Here is a 20,970-nt window from a genome sequence, read left to right on the forward strand (position 1 = left end):
AAGACACAATATGTCTTAATATGATGAGATAATATGACGCTCAGGTAGGCATGTATTTGTGCATGTACATTTACATACCACGCAGCTGGACTTTTGCCCACAGAGGTGATTTTGCATATAAACATATGGAGACGCAGTCATATTTAGTCATGGATGAGCTCAAAACAGGGACTTGTATTCACCCTGGATGCATATTGTGTATGTGCAAATGCTGACAATTTGATCCATACTATGCAGAGGAATATTTATTCTAATTACCTTTTACTATTAGTTCTGGAAATATTTATCTTGGGATTTTCTGTAGTGCTTATTGACACAGTATCTAAGTCTTTTCTGACCTGAAATATTGGAATATTTCTGGGGGGCGGGGGCAGCAACATTAATCCAAAAAGTTCATAAATATCTTGTGGTGTAACTGTTATTAATTATTATTTTCTCAGCATTTGTGTGTGCTGAATGCTATACAATAGAAATGGGCAGGTATGGTCTCTGCCACAAAGAGCTTGCAACCTAAGTGTAGTTCTGACTTAATCAATGGGGATAACAAACAGCTGTGTGGGAATGGGATAAAGGAAAATGAAGGTTACTGGAATAAGGGTATGGAGTTACCTGCTTCCTCAGATAAGTTAATTCAAGATTTAATGATTATTGTTGCCTCACTACTTGTGAGGTTTTATAAACAAGTTTTATTCATAACTTTTACATTGTGTGTGTGTGTGTGTGTGTGTGTGTGTAGCCGCAATGCTATGTGCCAGGAAGAATGATTGATTAGCATTCAGGAATTATTCAGGATGATTATTTCAAGTTTGGCGGCAACACTAAAGGCCAAATCCTCAGTTGGTGTAAATTAACTCTATTGACGTCAATCGAGTTATGTCAGTTTACACCAGTTAAGGGTCTGACCTAAGTGTACAAGCTGTTCTTTTGCACTGACTACCAGAAATATAAATCTGACAAACAGCCAGTTTGAATACAGGCCAATATATTTACTCAGATCCAAATATTATTCCCTAGACTTTAGTTCTTTCCCTCCCCCTTTACTTACATTTCTTCAAAACTGGAATTATTCCCCTCTCTCTCAACTCATACATCTTATAATTTTACGCCAGCACTCTCCCCGTACACACGATTTTAAATTTGTAGCACCAAAGTTCTTTCCTAAGATCATAATGCTTCCCAGACCAACTCAGATTCTCACATTTCCAAAAAAGGGTACTCACACATTGTTGGCATCAATGTTTGTATTTATATCAGGGAGTTTCATTTTGGGATGAGCAAATGTCAAATTTAATGGTTTGATTCAAACAAGCAAACAAACAAAATCCAAAGTGGGGTATGCTAAGTGCCTGCATAAAGGGCTCTTCTGACCTCAGTGAATAATGCAGATATTAGTACAAATCTCCCTAAGAAGGTATAAGCGGGTGTTCTAGGTAATGTACAACCAAACAGCTGAATAATGTTAATTAGTCATTTAGATATCAATTTCACAACAAAGCTTACAGGTTCTTTCTGTTCTTGGAAAGATCTTGGTAGTTACTTTATCAGTAACAACTTTATCCAAGGACATCCACTTGAAGTCTTTTCCCTTCATTTTTTGGCTTAAAATTATGGCCTCTCTTAAACTGAAGTGAGACAGATATACCCATTCAGTTTGAGAGAAAGCTATTTGGCAAACTTCCATTGTGCCCCTGTCAGATAGAGGAATCGTTTCTAAAGATGCCTCAGATGGAATCTGCTTGCCTTAGCTGTTATCACTTCCCAAGGTGTGGAACAAATTGTGTTCCAAGCCACTCACCCACCTCAGAATCACTTCCGATAATCATGACATCATCCACTGACCCATCACCAAATTTGTATCCATGTGGTAAGGCCTCTAGGGAAAGTGCTAGGATTAGTCACACATGAGTCAGTTGTAACCATCCCACCCATTTATGAATTCTCTCCAGATAGCATGATTCCAGATGTGTGTAACTGGCAACTATTTTGAAGTCCTATCCATGCTATAGCTGAGACCATGCTAGTTAGCACTACCTGTGATTAAGCACAATTGTTGCGAGTGGGATTCTAACAATGGTTCCTTGACCAGTACAGACAGGATCTTTTCTTGCTCTTGTTCCCTTCAGTTGTTTGCCCCTCCACTGTTAAGAATTATACCTAAAGTCCATCCTATAGTACTATTTTGATAGGGGAAAACTTCTCTCCACTTTTGACCCATGTATAGGCTATTCACCTTCTGGCAGCAGTAGTTTATAAGTTAGATCATCCGGTCAGAGAACAGAAACAATAGCATGTGACTCAGGTAACCAGTCACATATCTTAAGTATTCTTAGGGTAACCAGATAGCAACTGTGGAAAAAATGGGACAGGGGATTGGGTGTAATAGGAGCCGATATAAGGAAAAGTCCCAAAAAACGGGACATCTGGTCACCCTAAGTATTCTGTGTGAAGAGTCTGCAACCAATCTATAATCTGAAACGTGTTCACACACAAGATGCATCAAATACATTCAAATGGCAACCAAAATAGTAAGTTATTTTCTGTTCTCAATCTATGAGCAAACAGGAAAAAGGACTACATTCACCAAAGACACTGCATATTGTGAATTCTTTGCCCAGTCCTATAAATAAAATATCATAATTTCAATTCTCAAATTATAAATCTTCCACAGATACATGTAACTGTCATACAGTGATATAAAGAGAGCCTGTGGCAGTTTTGTAACATAATTGAATGAAAATAAATCTCTGTTCATACAACATGAGATGCGGTTTCAACCTACCCAATGTGATTAATCTTCTTACAGAGCTAAGTTATAGGAGTGATGCTTGCTGCATTTCTCGTCTTTCCACGGTTTCTTTAGATTTATCTGTCTTAGATACTCCTGTTAAGTGATATTTGACTGATAGCTCTTATATAATATGTGATTCAAACACAGTTGTCAAACTCTTCCACAGGAAAAGGTTATTTTCTTTAGGACTGTTCGTTTTATCTGATGCTTTCTAGTGTTAAAACCTAAGCCTATTTCAAGTTGCTTAATGAAGTTACATCATCCAGTTACATTTCTTTGTCTCTGAGTTCAGAGACTTGATATTACAGATGCAGCCGGCTGAGGAAATCGACTCGTTGCACATTTGCTTTGTTATTTTAGAGACTTGAAGATATTGCGTTGTTCATTTTCTTTATGTGGGCTGTCACTGTAACAGTAAAATACAATATTGGAGAGACTTCTTGAATACTACTGTGAAGAGTTCACACATTGTCACAAAATGATGTCTGCTATGGGGGGGAGGGAGCAGAGCAGAGAAAAGATTGGTGAAAGCTAAAATATAAACCTAGTGTATGCAGCAAATTATTACACATATTCGAGAAAGCTTGACAAGCTTTTAGCAGTGAATATAAAGAACAACAGTCCCTCTAGTAGTGCCTTTTCTAGCAGTAGGTTGTTCTTTGATATTCCATAAGGTCAATATGAACAGCCAAATTCCAAGGAATTGAAAATGCATTGCCTTCTAGTATATAAATGCAATCTCATATTAAGGATCTGTTTTCCCATCAATGTACAGGGGCTTTGTGTGCAAATCTTTTGAGCTCCTGTGGGAATTTCCCATGTAAATCTCAGTCTCCTGCAGATGAGTTGGACAGTAGGCCACTTTACTGTTGATCTCTATTTATGTATCCTCTCCTCTGATAGCTTGAGTTTATTTTCAATAAAAGCTACTCTTGCATACTTTCCTCCTTCAATTCCTGACAGTGACAGATAATTCTTAGCAATGTACCTTTTGTTGGCTCCTGTTGCCTTTATGTGCCCCAAGCTCCGCAATACTTGTGCACTGACCTTCAGAATAAAAGGTTCAGATATGGTAAATTAGACATGGAAGACACCAAGTCGGATTATCTGGCCTATTAGGTTGAAAGCACCAAGCGAGTCTGATTCAAAGTTCATACTGAGGTAATGCCAATGACTTGAGTGGCATTACTCCTGACTCTCAGCAGAGTGAGATCAGAATCAGGCACCCAGACTCAGGAAACACAGATTAAAAATCCCAGAAAATCAGTCCTTCATACTTTATGGAAAATAAATTGAGATGCATGCAGTTTACTCTTTGCAGCACTTTTGGTGCATTTCTTGTCTGCCCCTGTATGCTCATTAAAGAGCCCGGGCCCCTACAAGCAGTGGTTTGCCCTAGTGATTGTGGTCAAAATACATTCTGATAGAGTACCATTTTTACCCACTTTGCACAGGTATAAACAACTACACAAGGTGCAAGCCAGTAGAGAATCAAACCTGTTGAGTCACATGAACCGGATTGCATTCTTCACTCTGCCAGTAACAATGCCAAGTTGTTTAATTTTTTGGTGCCTCATTTTTCTTGCCTGTAAAGTGGAAAGCACCTTACAAAGAAGGGTGTGAAACCATAGATGCAAGACACTATCTAAATTAAAAGTATTGGGTCTCTTTTCTTCTTTATATTATATCTTGATTGCTCAAGGAATTCTACATAAAGTATTTAAAGTGAGTTAGCACCAAAACCAAAGATTATTAAAAAAACCTGTTTTCACTAAGTGGTTCCCTTACTGAACAGCTTCATGTTTTATGCCAGCTGGAAGTGCTAAAATTTTAATTTTCCATCTTTTTTTCAGAATTCTCTGAACTTTTTTCAGGTGTTAAGTGACGAAAGCTTTAATTAAATTTTTAACTAAATTCTGGGTCTTTTCTTATTTCAATCATTTATCTATTTTCGTCCAAGCTATCTGCAACAGTAAAGCTCAGTGAAATATTTAATTGTATTTTCCTCTGTAAATAACACCATGAATTAGAATTAAATGAGGCAGTTTTATTGTTAGCTAAGTGTAGTTGCATGAAGAACTAGAACCAAGGAGCTGCTATTTTATGGGAAAGTGATCTCCTTATTGACATACCTGCCTTTCAGATGAAAATCTGTGTACTCGGAAATTCTTTAGCTACATAAAAGGACAATACCTTGAGTATGAGAGAGAAGCCTCACTGTTATCTAGTCTTTTTTTTTTGGTTAGCATCTGGTGTGGATACAGAACCATTTGTATGTCACAACAGATGTAATTTGTGGAAGAGTAAGTCTGCACAAGTATTAAATGTCATGCTGTAAACTAAACACTCGAAGGAACAAGAGGCCCCAGAAAGGGTTTCTCATGGTGAGGAAATATCTTTATCCAAGGTAAACTTAAAACAACTGTGTTTTGTTGACTGTATATTTCAAAACTAATTGCATGTTCTGAATCTACTTCAGCTCTGAGAGATGAATGTAGGGCTCTCATTTTTTTACTTAATGCAACTTTTCACTTTAAGGAGAATGTTCTGTTGATAATGGACAGAAAATATCTTAGCTTAATACACTTGATTTGTAGGTCAGTATAAGGAGAATTTGGTTTAAAATTCATCATCATCATGATGAATACTTAAAGGTTTTTGAAATAAATTGGATCTATCACTTCCACCAAAGCTAGTTTACCTTAAAATTGTTCATGCTGTACTCTTAGATGTAACAATAGGGCTTTGCACATCATGAACACTGAGGCATTCAGTATATGGTATCTTCATTTGTAGATCTGAGTGTGAGGAGAGTGAGCCAATCTCTACATCACACTCCCAAGGGCAAACATTTAGGTTCCTAAGTAGTTTATCTAGCAGATAAGGCCACTGCATTGGGAATTGAGGACTGAGTTCTAATCCTCGCTCTGTCCTAACCTGATCTGTGACCTTGGACAAGTACTTTGCCCAAGAGGAGTTAGGTGCCTAAATACCTCCTGGGGATCTGGGCCTTTCCCTCTCTGTTTTTGTTCTCACCCTTTGTTTACTTACAATAAATATTTTTTGTGTCAGGAAGCTGCCTCTCCCTACGTGTTTGTACAGTGATTCACACAACAAGGCCCCTACCTCAATTGGGAGCTCTAGGTGCTACTGTAATACAAATAAGTAATAGGTGTTCTTCGGCCTCTCTGCTTCAGCACTGTGCAGTACTCCTGCAGCTTGAATCCTACACAAGACTTTTCACAGTATTCCATATTTTAAACTATAGAATTTCAAGGAAATTAGGGACAAAATCCTGGCCTGTGCCACATGAGTGGTGTGTGGTGGGTTGTGTGTGGTGCGTGGTGCAGAGAAGGTATAGACACCACCCCTACCTTATACACAAGTAGCAGGGCAGGAACTCTTCAGGGCATTTCAGATAATATTGGGAATTGGACTACTCAAGCCATATTGGATATCTCAAATGCATCTGTAACTACTATAGTCAGTGAATATTCACTCTTCCATGTGATGGGGGTAATTAGACTTTGTACCTAGGATCCACTTCAGGTGATTGGGGCCAAGAAATAAAGTTAAAGAGTCTCTTAACACTTTAACATCATCAGAGGAGGAGACATCCAACGCCCTAGTTAGCTTGTATATGTGCCATGGTCAGCACATGGTAGCCAGGAGCACATGCTGCTGGTCTAAAAAGAAATAGCAAAGCATACCAACCAGCACATCCCCTGGCCTGGTCTGAGCCATCTTAAAATAAAATAGGGAAAGATCAAGTTAAAAATTATTTAGACAAGTTAGATGTCTTCCAGTCACTAGGGCCTCATGAAATACGTTCTAGACTGCTCAAGGAGCTGACTGAGGAGATATCTGAGCCATTAGTGATTATCTTCAAAAAATCATGGAAGATGAGGGAGATTCCAGAGGACTGGAAAAGGGAAAATGTAGTGCTCATCTATAAAAAGGGAAATAAAGACAACTCGGGGAATTACAGACCAGTCAACTTAACTACAGTACCTGTAAAGTTAATGGAGCAAATAAATAAACAATCAATTTGCAAACACTTGGAAGATAATAAGGTGATAAGTAACAGTCAGCATGGATTTGTCAAGAACAAGTTGTGTCAAACCAACTTAATAGCTTTCTTTGACAGGGTAACAAGTCTTGTTGATAGGGAGAAAGAGGTAGATTTGGTATATCTTGACTGTAGTAAGGCTTTTGATACTGTCTGGCATGATCTTCTCATAAACAAATTATGGAAATACAACCTACATGGAGCTACTATAAGATGGGTGTATTAGTGGTTGGAAAACTGTTTCCAGAGAGTAGTTCACAGTCAAGCTGCAAGGGTCTATTAAGTGGCGTCCTGTGGAGATCAGATCTGGGTCTGGTTCTGTTGAATAGCTTTACCTAATGGAATAGAGAGTACATTTATAAAGTTTGCAGACAATACCAAGCTGGCATGTTGCAAGTGCTTTTGAGGATAGGATTAAAATTCAAAATGATCTGAACTAGGGATGTAAAAGGTTAATTGGTTAACCGGTAAATCAGTAAGCATTAGGCTTACAGTTAATTGACCGTAACCGTTAACCCCAGCGGCCCTGTATTGGCCAGAAGGACCCCAGTCCTGGCTGCATTGGGATGGCCAGCCAGAGGGAACCCAGCCCCGGCTGTGCCCTGCTGGCCGGGCTGGCAGGACCCCAGCCCCGGCCAGGTGGTGGGAACCCAGCCGTGCTGTGCTGGCCGACTGGAGTGACCCCAGTCCCGGTCTCCCCATGCTAGCCAGGCCAGTGTGGCCCCAGCCGCCCCCTGCCAACTGGCCAGAGCAACCTCGGTTAACGGTTAATCAGTTAAACAATATAATTTTAATAATTTAACTGGTTAACTTTTTTTAACCAATCTTTATATCCCTAACCTGGAAAACTGGAGAAATGGTTCAAAGTAAATAGAATGAAATTCAGTAAGGACAAATGCAAAGTACTCCATTTAGGAAGGAACAAACAGCTGCATACAAAATGGAAAATGACTGCCCAGGAAGGGGTACTGTGGAAAGGGATCTGGGGATCATAGTGGATCACAAGTTAAATATGAGTCAACAGTGTAACACTGTCGCAAAAAAAGCAAACATCATTCTGGAATGTATTAGCAGGAGTGTTGTAAGCAAGACACGAGGAGTAATTCTGCTCTACTCAGCACTGATTAGACCTCAACTGGAGTATTGTGTCCATTTCTGGGCACCACATTTCAGGAAAGATGGGGACAAATTGGAGAAAGTCCAGAGAAGAGCAACAAAAATGATTAAAGGTCTAGAAAACATGACCTATGAGGGAGGATTGGAAAAAATTGGGTTTGTTTAGTTTGGAGAAGAGAAGACTGAGAGGGGATATGATAACAGTTTTCAGGTACATAAAAGGTTGTTACAAGGAGGAAGGAGGAAAATTGTTCTCCTTAACATCTGAGGATAGGACAAGAAGCAATTGACTTAAACTGCAGCAAGGGAGGCTTACATTGGACGGTAGAAAAAGCTTCCTGTCAGGGTGGTTAAGCACTGGAATAAATTGCCTAGGGAGGTTGTGGAAACTCCGTCATTGGATATTGTTAAGAGCAGGTTAGACAAACACCTGTTAGGGATGGCCTAGATAATACTTAGTCCTGCCATGAGTGAAGGGGACTGGACTAGATGACCACTCGAGGTCCCTTCCAATCTTAGGATTCTGTGATCCTATCCTGCAACTGCTGCAAGAACACTCTAATGCCAGATGCCCGGCCCGCGCCAATCTGCTCTTGGCTACCCACTTCTTCCTCTAAATTAGAAATGAGCCAAAACTAGAACTATCCTGAACTTTAGGGCTGATTGGATTTGGGTCCAAATAGATAGAGCCTTCAGGCATGAACATTTGGGTTCTCCTCTGACCACGTATGAGCAAAAGGGAGTTGATTTTGGAAGATTCCCCTTGCCTTCACTGTTATAACATTAGACCAGTGGTTCTCAACCAGGGGTCTGAGAGCCCCTGGGGAGCCTCAAACAGGTTTCAGGGAGTCCACCAAGCAAGGCCAGTATTAGACTCATTGGAGCCCAGGGCAGAAAGCTGAAGCCCCACTGCATGGGGCTGAAGCCTGGTGCCCTAAGCCCCGCCACCAGGGGGCTGAAGCCAAAGCCTGTGCAACTTAGCTTCATGGGGGCCGTTGTGGCATGGGGCCCCAGGCAACCACACTGCTTACTACCCCTTAATGCCGGCCCTTGCTTTTATAAGCAGAAAACCAGTTGCTGTGGCACAGGCAGGCCATGAAGTTTTTATAGCATGTTTGGTGGAGCTTCAGAAGAAAAAGATTGAGAACACCTGCCTTAGACGTCTGTTGTGTGTCTTTCCCCTTCAGTAACTAATGCTCAGCTACATGCACCTTCAGAATTTAGTTAGTGTTGACAGGGATATCTAGACTGGTGTGAGGAAACCTAAATAATGTGGCCATTTCTCTGTGGTGCTCCCTGTCTCTAGTTAGAAGGGACAAAACTGGATTTGGGGACCCCATGTAGCAGTGTGTGATTCTGAACACTACTGAGCACTACTTCATAGATTTTCTGTGTGCCCCAGCCTGTAGAGAGGGGAGACTCTCTTTTCTGTTCTCCATTACTCCCCATTCCTGTATACAGACTGGAATACACACAGCATGGCTTGTGGCTAGTGGAGGTGGTGAGCTCTTGAAGCCTCACCCTTGATTCAGGTCCTCATCTGTCGGACTGTCCTGTTCGTTAACACCACATATATCATGTGATGCTGAATGATCCGTAATAACAGGTTTCTAAACTTTTAGGCTTAGCACAAAGTGCTTGTGGGTCATTTATTATAAAGACAGTATAAATTAGAAAGAAAAAATAATAAATATATACATAATGTATTGCTTTAACTCAACCCGAAGTTATAGGCTTGATGAAGAAATCACTTGGTGAAATTCTATAGCATGTGTTAAGCAGCAGATCAGACTAGATGAACATAATGGTGGTTCCTTTTGGTGTGAACAGCTATGAATCTATGCTTGAATCTGTGCTTTTTCTATGCTAGAAAAAGACAGAAGGGTTTCCAGGGGCTGAGGGTTCACCAGCTCCTCCCTTCTCTAGCACTACTTTAATAATCTGCTGTAAACCGTACTGTACAGAACTCTCTCTCTAGAGAGAGAGCCATAACTCCACCTACCAATTAGCATAGTTCAGCCCACAGAAATACTTCCTTCTATCAATTGCCTGTCCTCCTCCATGTTGGACTCTTCCTCTCACAGATCCTTTGGTTGAGAACAGTCAGAAACAGGTAAGTTCTAAACAAACAAACCAAGAACAGTTAAAAATGGGAGGGGTATGGCAAATGCTTCTATGGTGTGAGTGCACTTTGTCCAGCCTGGCCACTGTGAAATTAGGGAATGGAAGAAGATGGTGGCCCAACATAAAGCACTTTCTCCTGGGACTTCTCTGGGAAATAGGTCACGCACACACCCTTCTCACAATGTTAATCTACATTAGCACAGATTCCCTTTCCACATTATTTTTTTGGGATGGATCTGTGTGAACTAACTAGTGGATGTATCATAGAGGTGACTCATTCATTGTTGTCGGGGTGCATAGGGATCAGAGAGAAACAGAAGAGGCTGGCTATATCACTGTAGAGGTTTTTCAGTCAACTCCCTGTGGAACTCATGCTTTCCCATTTCAGTTGAACTACTCCCCTCTTATTCTGAGACTAAGCATGACATTGCTTTCAAAGGAAGACACTTTCTCAACTATCTACGCAGCCTGCAGCGAAGGTCATGAGGGAGATGAGCAAAGTAAATACTGAGGCAGGGAGAAGTGGAGAGCAAAATAAGGATTTAATCAAAAGCCAAGTATATAATTCAGTGAAATTTATGGGTGGTTGGGGGGTGTATGAAATATTTCTCTTACTATGTAATCATCCAGCTATGACTGTAACTGAAATCTTTTAACAGTCAATAAGCGCAACAACATCTGGTTCTTTACTTTTCTGAGTTACATTTTCTTACTGCATGTACGATGAGGTTAATATTTTGACTAGTAATGTTCTATGTAAAGAGATGTGCATCTAAAAGATTTTTTTTTATTTTTTGGCAAAGTAATAGGGAATTTTGTCACTATTGTTAATGAGGACCAATCACCTATGTCAACCATGCCATTTTCTGCAGTGAGGAAGGGAGTTATCTCCAAGGAAGAGACTAAAATAATTATCTGTTTATTGTGTGTTGTTTTAAGCTGTGATTATATGCTGAAAAGAGACTCTCTAAAATGGCACAGGGTGGGGCCATACCCATTACACTGCACAGAGTCCTGACCCCTGGGGGCTCCCTGTGTGCCAATGAATGGGGGTGGGGGCAGTGGGGACAGACTAAGTAGGAATGGGCCAAAGATACAACACTGAGCAAATCCTCTGGTTTCCCCCCTTCCCTATCCTCCCCACCATGGCAAAGGAATGAAGAAACAGAACTACTTCAGCCAATTCGATTCTCCCCTCTTCAGCCGAGCATGCATCTGCCCAGAGCTGAGCCCAGCTGCTCAGGGTGGAGGCTGGCATGAGGAATTGGGCTTTCATGTATTTTAACTTTCAGTGAAAATTATATAAAAATTTCAAGAAAATACCCTTTTTTTAAAAAAATTCTAACATTTCCTAGAAATGTTGCAGCCTCCAACATAACAGGATTGTGCTTAGTGCCAGAGACCCAGAAGGGAGAACTGGCTAGCCTGGAGTCATTGTTCAGGCTGAATTAAATTGAAAGTTAGTCTAACAGAATGAATGGGGAACAATACATCTAATGTTCACAGTTCTTTTTCAGTCATGAAAGTAATAAAGTTAGTGATCTAATCCTTCACCAAGTCAATGGGAGTTTTGCCATGGATTTCAGGGGTGTAGAAGTGGGTCCTACATAAGTAGTCTCTCATTGACTTCAAGTGACGGAGGATCAGACCCGTGAGGCTTTTTTATTTTAAAAGTGCCCCTTTTTGAAATATAAATAATAATTGAATCTTTTTACAGAGGCAGCTGCTCTTTATATATAGACAACAAAATCTAGTATACTCTTTCCCAAGTGAGTTTGCAGCTTTAAACAAATTCTGTAAGTGATGCTAATGCTAAGATCTAAGAAATCATAGACTGTTTGAAATATTAGTGATTTGAAAGTATCACATTTTTAAATGTTATTGACTAAGGATTTTCTCTGAATCTTACTGTTGTTTCTTTTGGATATGGCTAGTTGTTTATCTACGGTGCTCTGGTTACTGAGTCTGGTTTGTAAGAGAAAAGGAAAATACAGGAAAGATTATTAGTAAAGGCAACTATGAAGGGATTTTGCCATAACTACATTTTACATTTTGCATGTTATTTTATTAAAATGCACTAGTTTTGTAAACTGCATTAATAACACCTAAAACAAAATACATTTTAAATTTAATATTAGTAATAATGATCTGTACTGAAATGCTCAAGAAATATCTAGGATTTGTTGATTTGGCACGTATAAACTCAGTAAAGAGGATATGTTTCAGAGTGGCAACCGTGTTAGTCTGTATCAGCAAAAACAACGAGGAGTCCTTGTGGCACCTTAGAGACTAACAAATGTATTTGGGCATAAGCTTTCTTGGGCTAGAACCCACTTCATCAGATGCATGGAGTGGAAAATACAGGAGCAGGTGTAAATAAATGAAAAGATGGGAGTTGCCTTACCAAGTGTGATGTCAGTCTAACGAGACAATTCAATTAACAGTAGGATACCAAGGGAGGAAAAATAACTTTTGTGGTGGTAATGAGAATGACCCATTTCAAACAGTTGACAGAAGGGTGTGAGTAACAGTAGGGGGAAAATAGGTTTAGGTTTTTTAATGACCCAACCACTCCCAATCTTTGTTCAGGCCTAATTTGATGGTGTCCAGTTTGCAAATTAATTCCAGTTCTGCAGCTTCACGTTGGAGTCTGTTTTTGAAGTTTTTTTTGTTGAAGAATTGCCACTTTTAGGTCTGTTATTCAGTGACCAGGGAGATTGAAGTGTTCTCCTACTGGTTTTTGAATGTTATAATTCCGGATGTCAGATTTGTGTCCATTTATTCTTTTGCGTAGAGACTGTCCGGTTTGGCCAATGTACATGGCAGAGGGGCATTGCTGGCACATGATGGCATATATCATATTGGTAGATGTGCTGGTGAACGAGCCCCTGATGGTGTGGCTGTTGTGACCCCACTGAGGTTTACCAAAAGAAGCTACACCATCTGCTCAAGAAACTCCCTAAAGAAGCAAAGGAGCAAATCTACACGGACACACCCCTAGAGCCCCGACCAGGGGTATTCTATCTGCTACCCAAAATCCATAAACCTGGGAATCCTGGACACCCCATCATCTCAGGCATTGGCACCCTGACCGCAGGATTATCTGGCTATGTAGACTCTCTCCTCAGGCCCTAGTCTACCAGCACTCCCAGCTATCTTCGAGACACCACTGACTTCCTGAGGAAACTATAATCCTTTGGTGATCTTCCACAAAACACCATCCTAGCCACTATGGATGTAGAAGCTCTTCATGAACATTCCACACAAAGAGGGACTACAAGCTGTCAGGAATAGCATCCCCGATACTATCATGGCAAACCTGGTGGCTGAACTCTCTCCTTTAACTGAGTTCTACTGACAAATGAGCATCAGATCACCACCTGCTCAATGTTCAGTCACCTCAAGATTAGGGCCAGAAAAAAACAGCTGTGAATGTGTCTGCAATGTCTCTGGTACAGTTCCAAGTCTGGAAAAACTAACCTTTCTTTGTACAGACACTGTTGTGTAATGTATTGACTTCAGTAAAACCTTTGTTTGTAAGATAGAAAGTAACCTGGATACAATGTTTGCTTAATGACCATTGAATGCCCTATGCAGGTGGTAGTTTATTTGCTTTTTCTCTGATCTTTGAAACAAAGGGGGTAGGAAGAGTATAGCCATTTCACCTTGTGCTGTGATCCCATAATATTTCACCAGCTAAACAAGGTGGGGTAGTTGTTGGATGGGAGACTGAAGAAACAGTTAAGTGCTGTATGAATTGTATTATTATTGTATAATGAATACATATTATTACACAGGTTTTATATCAGTTTATGAAGTGCTTTGGGGAAACCTTTTGAAAGATTCTCCATAAATGTAAATTAATAATATGAAACCAGTACCATGGACCAAGAAAGAAAATTATTCAACCATATGGAAATGAAATAAGGGAAGAAAAACAATGGAGGCATTTTGTTATGTAGTGTTGTAATGTTTCCCAAAAATGGTGCAATTGATTGGCAGGATTTTTATTCTCATTCCCTTTGTTCTATCTTCCCACCCCCTCAGTGTGTGTAGCAGAGGCAGGTATTGTTTGTTACAAAATGCAGCTATCCCCCAAGGACTCCTGACTATTTCTTCCTGATTTTAAATCTGATGTTAGTGCCAATCAGCCTCCATCTCTGGTTTTGGTGTTAAAGGGTTTGCCTTTGTTTAGTTAAAAATAATTGACACAGCTGATGAAAACTTTTCCCGGTTTAGGTGTGTTTCTAATGCTAGTGCAGACTTCTTGTTGTTAGTGCCCACAACGAAACTTACTATTAGTCCTCTGATGTCATACAGAAACATCATTCTTTTCTGTTGGGCTAACTTTTTCTGTTTTAGAATCTTCATGAGCAATATATACCCTTAATGGGATAATTATTCACTATGGGGCCCCAGAAACATAGGACAAACATCTAAAATGTGAGATAAACAACAGTGCAATTAATTTCAATTATACAGCAATGATATTTTAGCCTCAGTAAAAATGTCGATAATCTCAGTTATATGATTGAGAGTTTCTGGTGTATGTAACTTAACCTTAATTTAAATTACCTGGATCTAGAGTGAGGCGTTGAGGTACACATGGAACTTCTATCTATCGCTGGTTCTTATCTATCTAAATATCAAATAGTCCCATCATCACAGGATCTGAGTGCCTCTCATAAATACTAATCAATAGTCGAGTCTCTAAAGGAGGCATGTCACAGGTCTTCTATAACATATGTTGTGCTTGTGTTCTTGAGGGGTTATTTGATTCCAAACTTTGCAGAGGTAGATGCCTAATTTGTAAGATGACATAGTGCAGCTTCCAGGCTGCAGGGCGTCTTGCAGGCTGCTCCAGCCCATAGACAAACAATCACTGATTCCCTTACAGGTGACATGAACCACCCCGTGGGGGTTTCCCTGTAAAGAGGGGCCTGCCCACCAAGCATGCATGTCGCGGGTGTGTGGTCTACGTCCTCCGAAGCCCCAGCCCCACAAATGTGCCTTGGCTGTAACAGCTGAAGCATCTTTAATTTTCTTTGTTGGTCACCTTTTAATGGATAAGCAGAGCAAGCAAATCCATGTTCTTTGTTTCAGCTGATCAGACACATTGGATACTACCAAATGGACCTTACTCAAGTGTGAGAAAACTTTCCTGTGGTTGTAAAATACTAATACAAGAGACGATAAAGATGCGACAAGTTCTTTTTGCAACAATAGTTCTATGCAATGTAAGTGATAGTGACAAATTCCAGTGGGTTTAGCTTTGTATTCAAATGACATGAATGTTCTAATTTCTTGTCTATTGGTCTAGTAGTAAAGTTGGGGGAAGTACAAGCAAATTCATGTTTGGGGTATCTCCAGTGACTTCAGTGGATCTGCCCCATGATGAACTTGCACTGGTCACTGGTTTGACAAAGACTAGTAATTAAGTGAAAAACCAATGAAAGATCTAATGTTAATACTATAAAGGATTCCCTAATTCCTAAGCAATAATCAACGTGTATGGCAACAGTGACTGATCTCACAAAAAAGTAATAATTTTTTATTACAACTGAGATAATAAATCAACCAATGAAAACAATACAATAAGCTAAAAATCCCTCATATTTAAAATACATTATAGTGATGATCACTAGGGAACATGGCACTCCTTTGACAAGGGGCTCTCTCAGTTATGTGGACACCAAACCAGTTGCACAAAGCTGGGGGAGACCTCTCCATATTACCTCTACTAAGGGGAGACTTGGGTCTGGTCTACACTAAAGACCTATGAGTAAAACTATGTCTCTCAGGGGTGTGTGAAAAATTCATGCCCCTGAGAGATGTAGTTATATCGACCTAACCCCCTGCATAGACCGTGCTGTGTCAGTGGGACAGTTTTTCCCATCGACTTAGCTACCACATCCCAGGGAGATGGATTAACTACGCCCACCAGAGAACTCTGTTGGCACAGAGCATCTTCATTAAAGCTCTACAGCAGCACACCTACATCAGTGCAGATGCAGCATTTTACATGTAGACTTGCCCGCAGACAGTCACTCCTTGATCATTCACAACTAGAAATGTAAAGGTCTGAAACACAGCGGGGATGCTGGGGTTTAAAGATTTTGTTTTAACAATCAGTGTGCCACTGAATATTGAATCTAAAGCCACTGGGCATGTTCTCAGGAGCATGTTTTATGTTATATTTTAAAAGACTTGTATTTTATGGTTTAATGAGAGTTTGCAATGCTGATTTATGATTTTTTACTTAGAAAGAACAAAGTATAAGACATTGAACTTTCAAATCCTTACTGTATTATTGTGAGTAAGAGTGTATTTAATACAGTCAAGTCACACTAATAAATCAAGGACTAGTATACTTCATTATCTGGCCTTGGACAAGGCAGCTCAGATCAAATAAGATACAGAAGGTCATTAACAACAACCTTTCGCTTCAATATCCTTGAGCTGATAACTACTAGAATCAAATGTTAAAAGAAGTACATTTTGTTCAGCACTGCACTCGTAGACCTGTGCTTTTTACAAAGTAATATTATAGTTTGACCTTTAAACAATTCCCCGTCTGAGGGGAGAGGTTGTTTGATCATGGTGCTTCGTGGAACAGTTATATCTGTAGTGGAGGTGCATTTATCCTTATACAGTACTCAGTGTTCAAACTGAAGAGGCTTTGGGAGGGCCCTTTCTCTATAGCATTCACTCTCATTTGGCCTGAAATAGCCCAAATGGCATACTTCAAAGTTCATGTTTTTCTGACAGGCATTTAGTAAGAGCTGAGTTGGGGCGGTGGTGGGGGGGGGGGAGAGGGGGGTGTGTGTGTATGTATGTATGTCTCTCCTGGTGGCGGGGTAGCATTTGAATCTGGGGGGAAGGAAATTCTAATATCTTGGAGAATAGATTTTTATTTCTGAGTCTCAGCTATCACTCCAATAATCTGTCACTATTAATTGAATTTGGTGTAGTAACCAAAAAACAAAACACAAACAGCTTCACATGTTGTCTGGCTGAAGTCCCCAGTGAAATGAATCAGTTCAGGTAATTTTCTTCTCTTGCATTCCCCTTTATATTTTGTGCATTTCTCTCTCCCATCCCACTCTCTCCCATCCCCCCATTGCCTCCTCCAATGCCGTGCATCATGGCACCCATTCCTTGGTCTGAGAAGGACAAAGCATGGCACATAGCCAGCACCAGTGTTTGAACTCCATTTGCTGCTGAACTGGGGGAAAGGATCTGTATTAAAATCACAGCCTCTGAACTTCACACTTTTAGGCGTCATGCTTTCAAGATTTTCTCTGCAATCACAAGGACTAGACACTTTTTTTTTCTTAAATGAAAACTAAGATTTTCATGAACTATGCCTCCAGGACAAAATTCAAGACTCATGATACAGTCGTTGCCAGCACTGACTTAGATCGGACTCTACCTCAATCACAGTCAATTTCCCCCTCTTTTAGATTGACAAAAAGCAAACCAGGGTGTGATTCTTGCTCAGCTGCTTTCCTGAGGGAACATTGCTCTGTAAATTATCAAGATTTCTGAAGAGGAACTCTTTCTCTGCCCCCTTTTAAAAGTAATTTTGGGATGAAGAAGCAGTCTCCGTGATAATGTATATTTCCAATAATGCACAATTTAATATGTAAACCCAATTATGACAGACACTAATTTCCTCTTATTTATTTGTGCTCTGGTTGGGTGAATAATGTTTTACAGACTAATTGAGTGTCCGGCTGCTGTTACCTATAGCCTTTAATATTACCAGAGATTTTCAACCATACGCAGCTCTGGGGAGCAGTATAAGTGCAAGAGGTGTTGGTACTCCATGAGGTTGATACTCTGGTGTGAACTTGCTTTCACAGTCTCTGTTGATTGATCCAGATAGCTAGCCTTGAAGGAAGCTGTGTCCCTTTTAGGACTAGCTTACTGAAAGGAAAGTTCGCTGTCATTACTTCAGAGAGCATGTACTATAAGAGAAACAGATGTAGAAAACTGGACAGCTGAGCTAGCTAGGGTGGAAGGAGTAGTTGAATATTTAAATAACTTACAAAAACAATGAGTCCAGCTCTGCGTTTTTTTGTGGATACAGACCAGCACAGCTACCCCTCTGATAAATAATTTACAGCAAACTAAAGTGGTCAAGAACAATTTGGAGAAAAAGTAAATAGCTGACCAAAGCACAATAAATACTCTGTGAAATTTGGCTTCAGTTAGGAACAAAGAAATGTTATTAGTTGCCCCGGGATAATTAGCTTGTGGCCTAAGGCATGTCTGCAGTGCCTTGCAATTTGGACTAAGCAGATCTGAGTAGCAGTGCTCCCTGAAGTACTGGGCAGGAGCTCTCCTGTGTGAACTTAAAGGTCCTGGGTTTGCACTGTGAAGAGGGATACGTAAGTGCCAACTCAGAACTGTTAAGTTTGCGCCTGCAGCATTCACCCAACTAGGGCACAAATGAATAAAAGGAGGAAATTAGTGTCTGTCATAATTAATGTATCTTTCTGGACTGGGGAGGGGGTTGAGGGCAACAAAGAGCAAGATCTCACCATATTAAGAGAAACCCCAAACAAAAATTCTCCTACAAGAGGATCTTTGTTACTCGATCTCAACAGAGTAATTCAGGAAAAAGAAAAAGAAAAGTTAAGCAGCCCTTCAGGAAGGAGTAGAGGTGCCTGCTATTGTGAGCTATACACTGGGTATATTCCAATAAGTAAATATTCTCTTTCTGAAATCAAAAGACCTTAAGCAGATTGATGGGTAGAAGCGAGGTGTTAACATATGGGTCAAAATGAGGTTAATAAGTTAAATAATGAGGTTCAAATGTTAAATGCTGTTTTATTTTGTTTTTACAGGGGTCAATTTGATGGCAGGGTCAGAGAAGCAGTGGTACTCTTTCAAACACTGCTCTCTGATCAAACTCCTTCAAGTCAGGATAGTCATACACATTTTGTGTAGCAAAAACAAAAGGAGGACTTGTGACAACTTAGAGACTAACAAATTTATTTGAGCATAAGCTTTCGTGAGCTACAGCTCACTTCATCGGATGCATTCAGTAGAAAATACAGTGGGAAAATTTATATACAAAGAGAACATGAAACAATGGGTGTTACCATGCACACTGTACCGAGAGTGATCAGGTAAGGTGAGCTATTACCAGCAGGAGAGCGGGGGGAGGAAAACCTTTTGTAGTGATAATCAAGGTGGGCCGTTTCCAGCAGTTGACGAGAACATCTGAGGAACGGGGCGGGGGAATAAACATGGGGAAATAGTTTTACTTTATGTAATGACCCATTCACTCCCAGTCTTTATTCAAACCTAAATTAATTGTATCCAGTTTGCAAATTAATTCCAATTTTGTGTATCCTTACTGCAAATTGTTAATTGTTGTGTTCCACCCCGCATTAGTGGCATTTCAGTGACAGGTGAAGAGGTCCCTTACTCTTCACAGTGAGGGATAATCAATATTTGTAAAGCACTTGAGATCCTCAGATGAAAGGTGCTATGGAATGATGTTGGGCCACAGTAAGCAGCCAAAGGGTTGACAGAATTTATATCAGTGCCCCCCACATACGGAGTGTGATTGCCATTTGTAAAACAGGTGAGCAAGTTGTTAGATCCTAGGCTGTTCTTGGATGCTCAGATAGAAGATATGGCCAAGAGTGTTTTTCTATATATTACTCCTGGGGGAATCCTGCACCACCGCACAATGCAGAATTTTGCAGAAATTAACGTTGTATGTGCAGTATTTCCTTTCCCCCTACAGAAATGGGCTGCAGTGCTGCTAGCCGCCACTAGGGGCCGCTGGACTCACCAGAGCCCAGCTCATGCATAAAAGATACTGTTAGGAGGAAGGAGGAGGGAGCTAGTGGGTTCCTCACAGCTGCAGTTCCCAGCGTGCCCTGAGGGAAGGAGATGGTGGCGCGCGGGAAACTCTGTGCAAGCCTGGAACCAAGCATCAGGCTGTTTCTCCTTCTGAATCCCTGGACTCCGGGGGTTCTGGACAAGGAGGGGCTCCATGGCTGAGCTCTGGGGGGGCGTGGGAAGGGGGTGTGGGTATCTGAGCCAGGAGGCCCCCGCAGCTGGGCTTGGCGGGGCAGGGTTGTGGATGTCTGGCCCCCTGGCTGGGCTCTGGCGGGGAGAGGGAAAGGGGCAGAGAAACAGGAACTGGGTTGTCGTAGGGGTTTCTTTAACTCTCTATTCCTGGGTGAATTTTTCTGTGTGTCTGTATTGTTACAGACATACTTGCTGACAGGTATTTTGAAATAAATTACCAAAATAATTGAAACTGGCGTGAGTATGTAGTGTTATGTTGACAAATAACATATGCAGAATTTTGCAGACTTTTTAATTTTTTGGTACAGAATTTTTATTTTTATTTTTTTGGTGCAGAATGCCCCCAGGAGTAATATATGCTTGGCAAAAAGAGTGCAACCTTTTCTTGCCACAATTAAGCATGATTTTGTTACTTAAGATTCCATTACTGTAATGCCTTCTGGATGGGACTACACCTTTGGACCATTTGGAAGCTGAAGCTAGTGCAGAGTGCTTACTCCCTCATGTTGGGAGAACACATTACACTAGTGGTCCATGATTTGCACTGCTTCGATTCATGTTGTTGGTTTTATCCTATAAAGCCCTAAATGGTTTGGGACCTGGCTATCTTAGAGATTTTCTCTCTGTGTGCAGTATAGTGCCACAGCTGAGATCAGTAGAGGGGCTTGAACTGGAGCTCCTTCAGTATAAATGAGGGGGAGACGTGGGCAAGGTGCTCTCTGTGAGAGGTCATATATTTGGGAACTTTCTATCCCCAATGGTCTGCCAGAGATTGAGGTTGTTGAGATTCCAGGCATGATGCAAAGTCAATCTTTCTCCT

This window comes from Lepidochelys kempii, chromosome 8 (assembly GCF_965140265.1).
Source record: "Lepidochelys kempii isolate rLepKem1 chromosome 8, rLepKem1.hap2, whole genome shotgun sequence".
In the NCBI taxonomy this organism is placed as follows: domain Eukaryota; kingdom Metazoa; phylum Chordata; order Testudines; family Cheloniidae; genus Lepidochelys; species Lepidochelys kempii.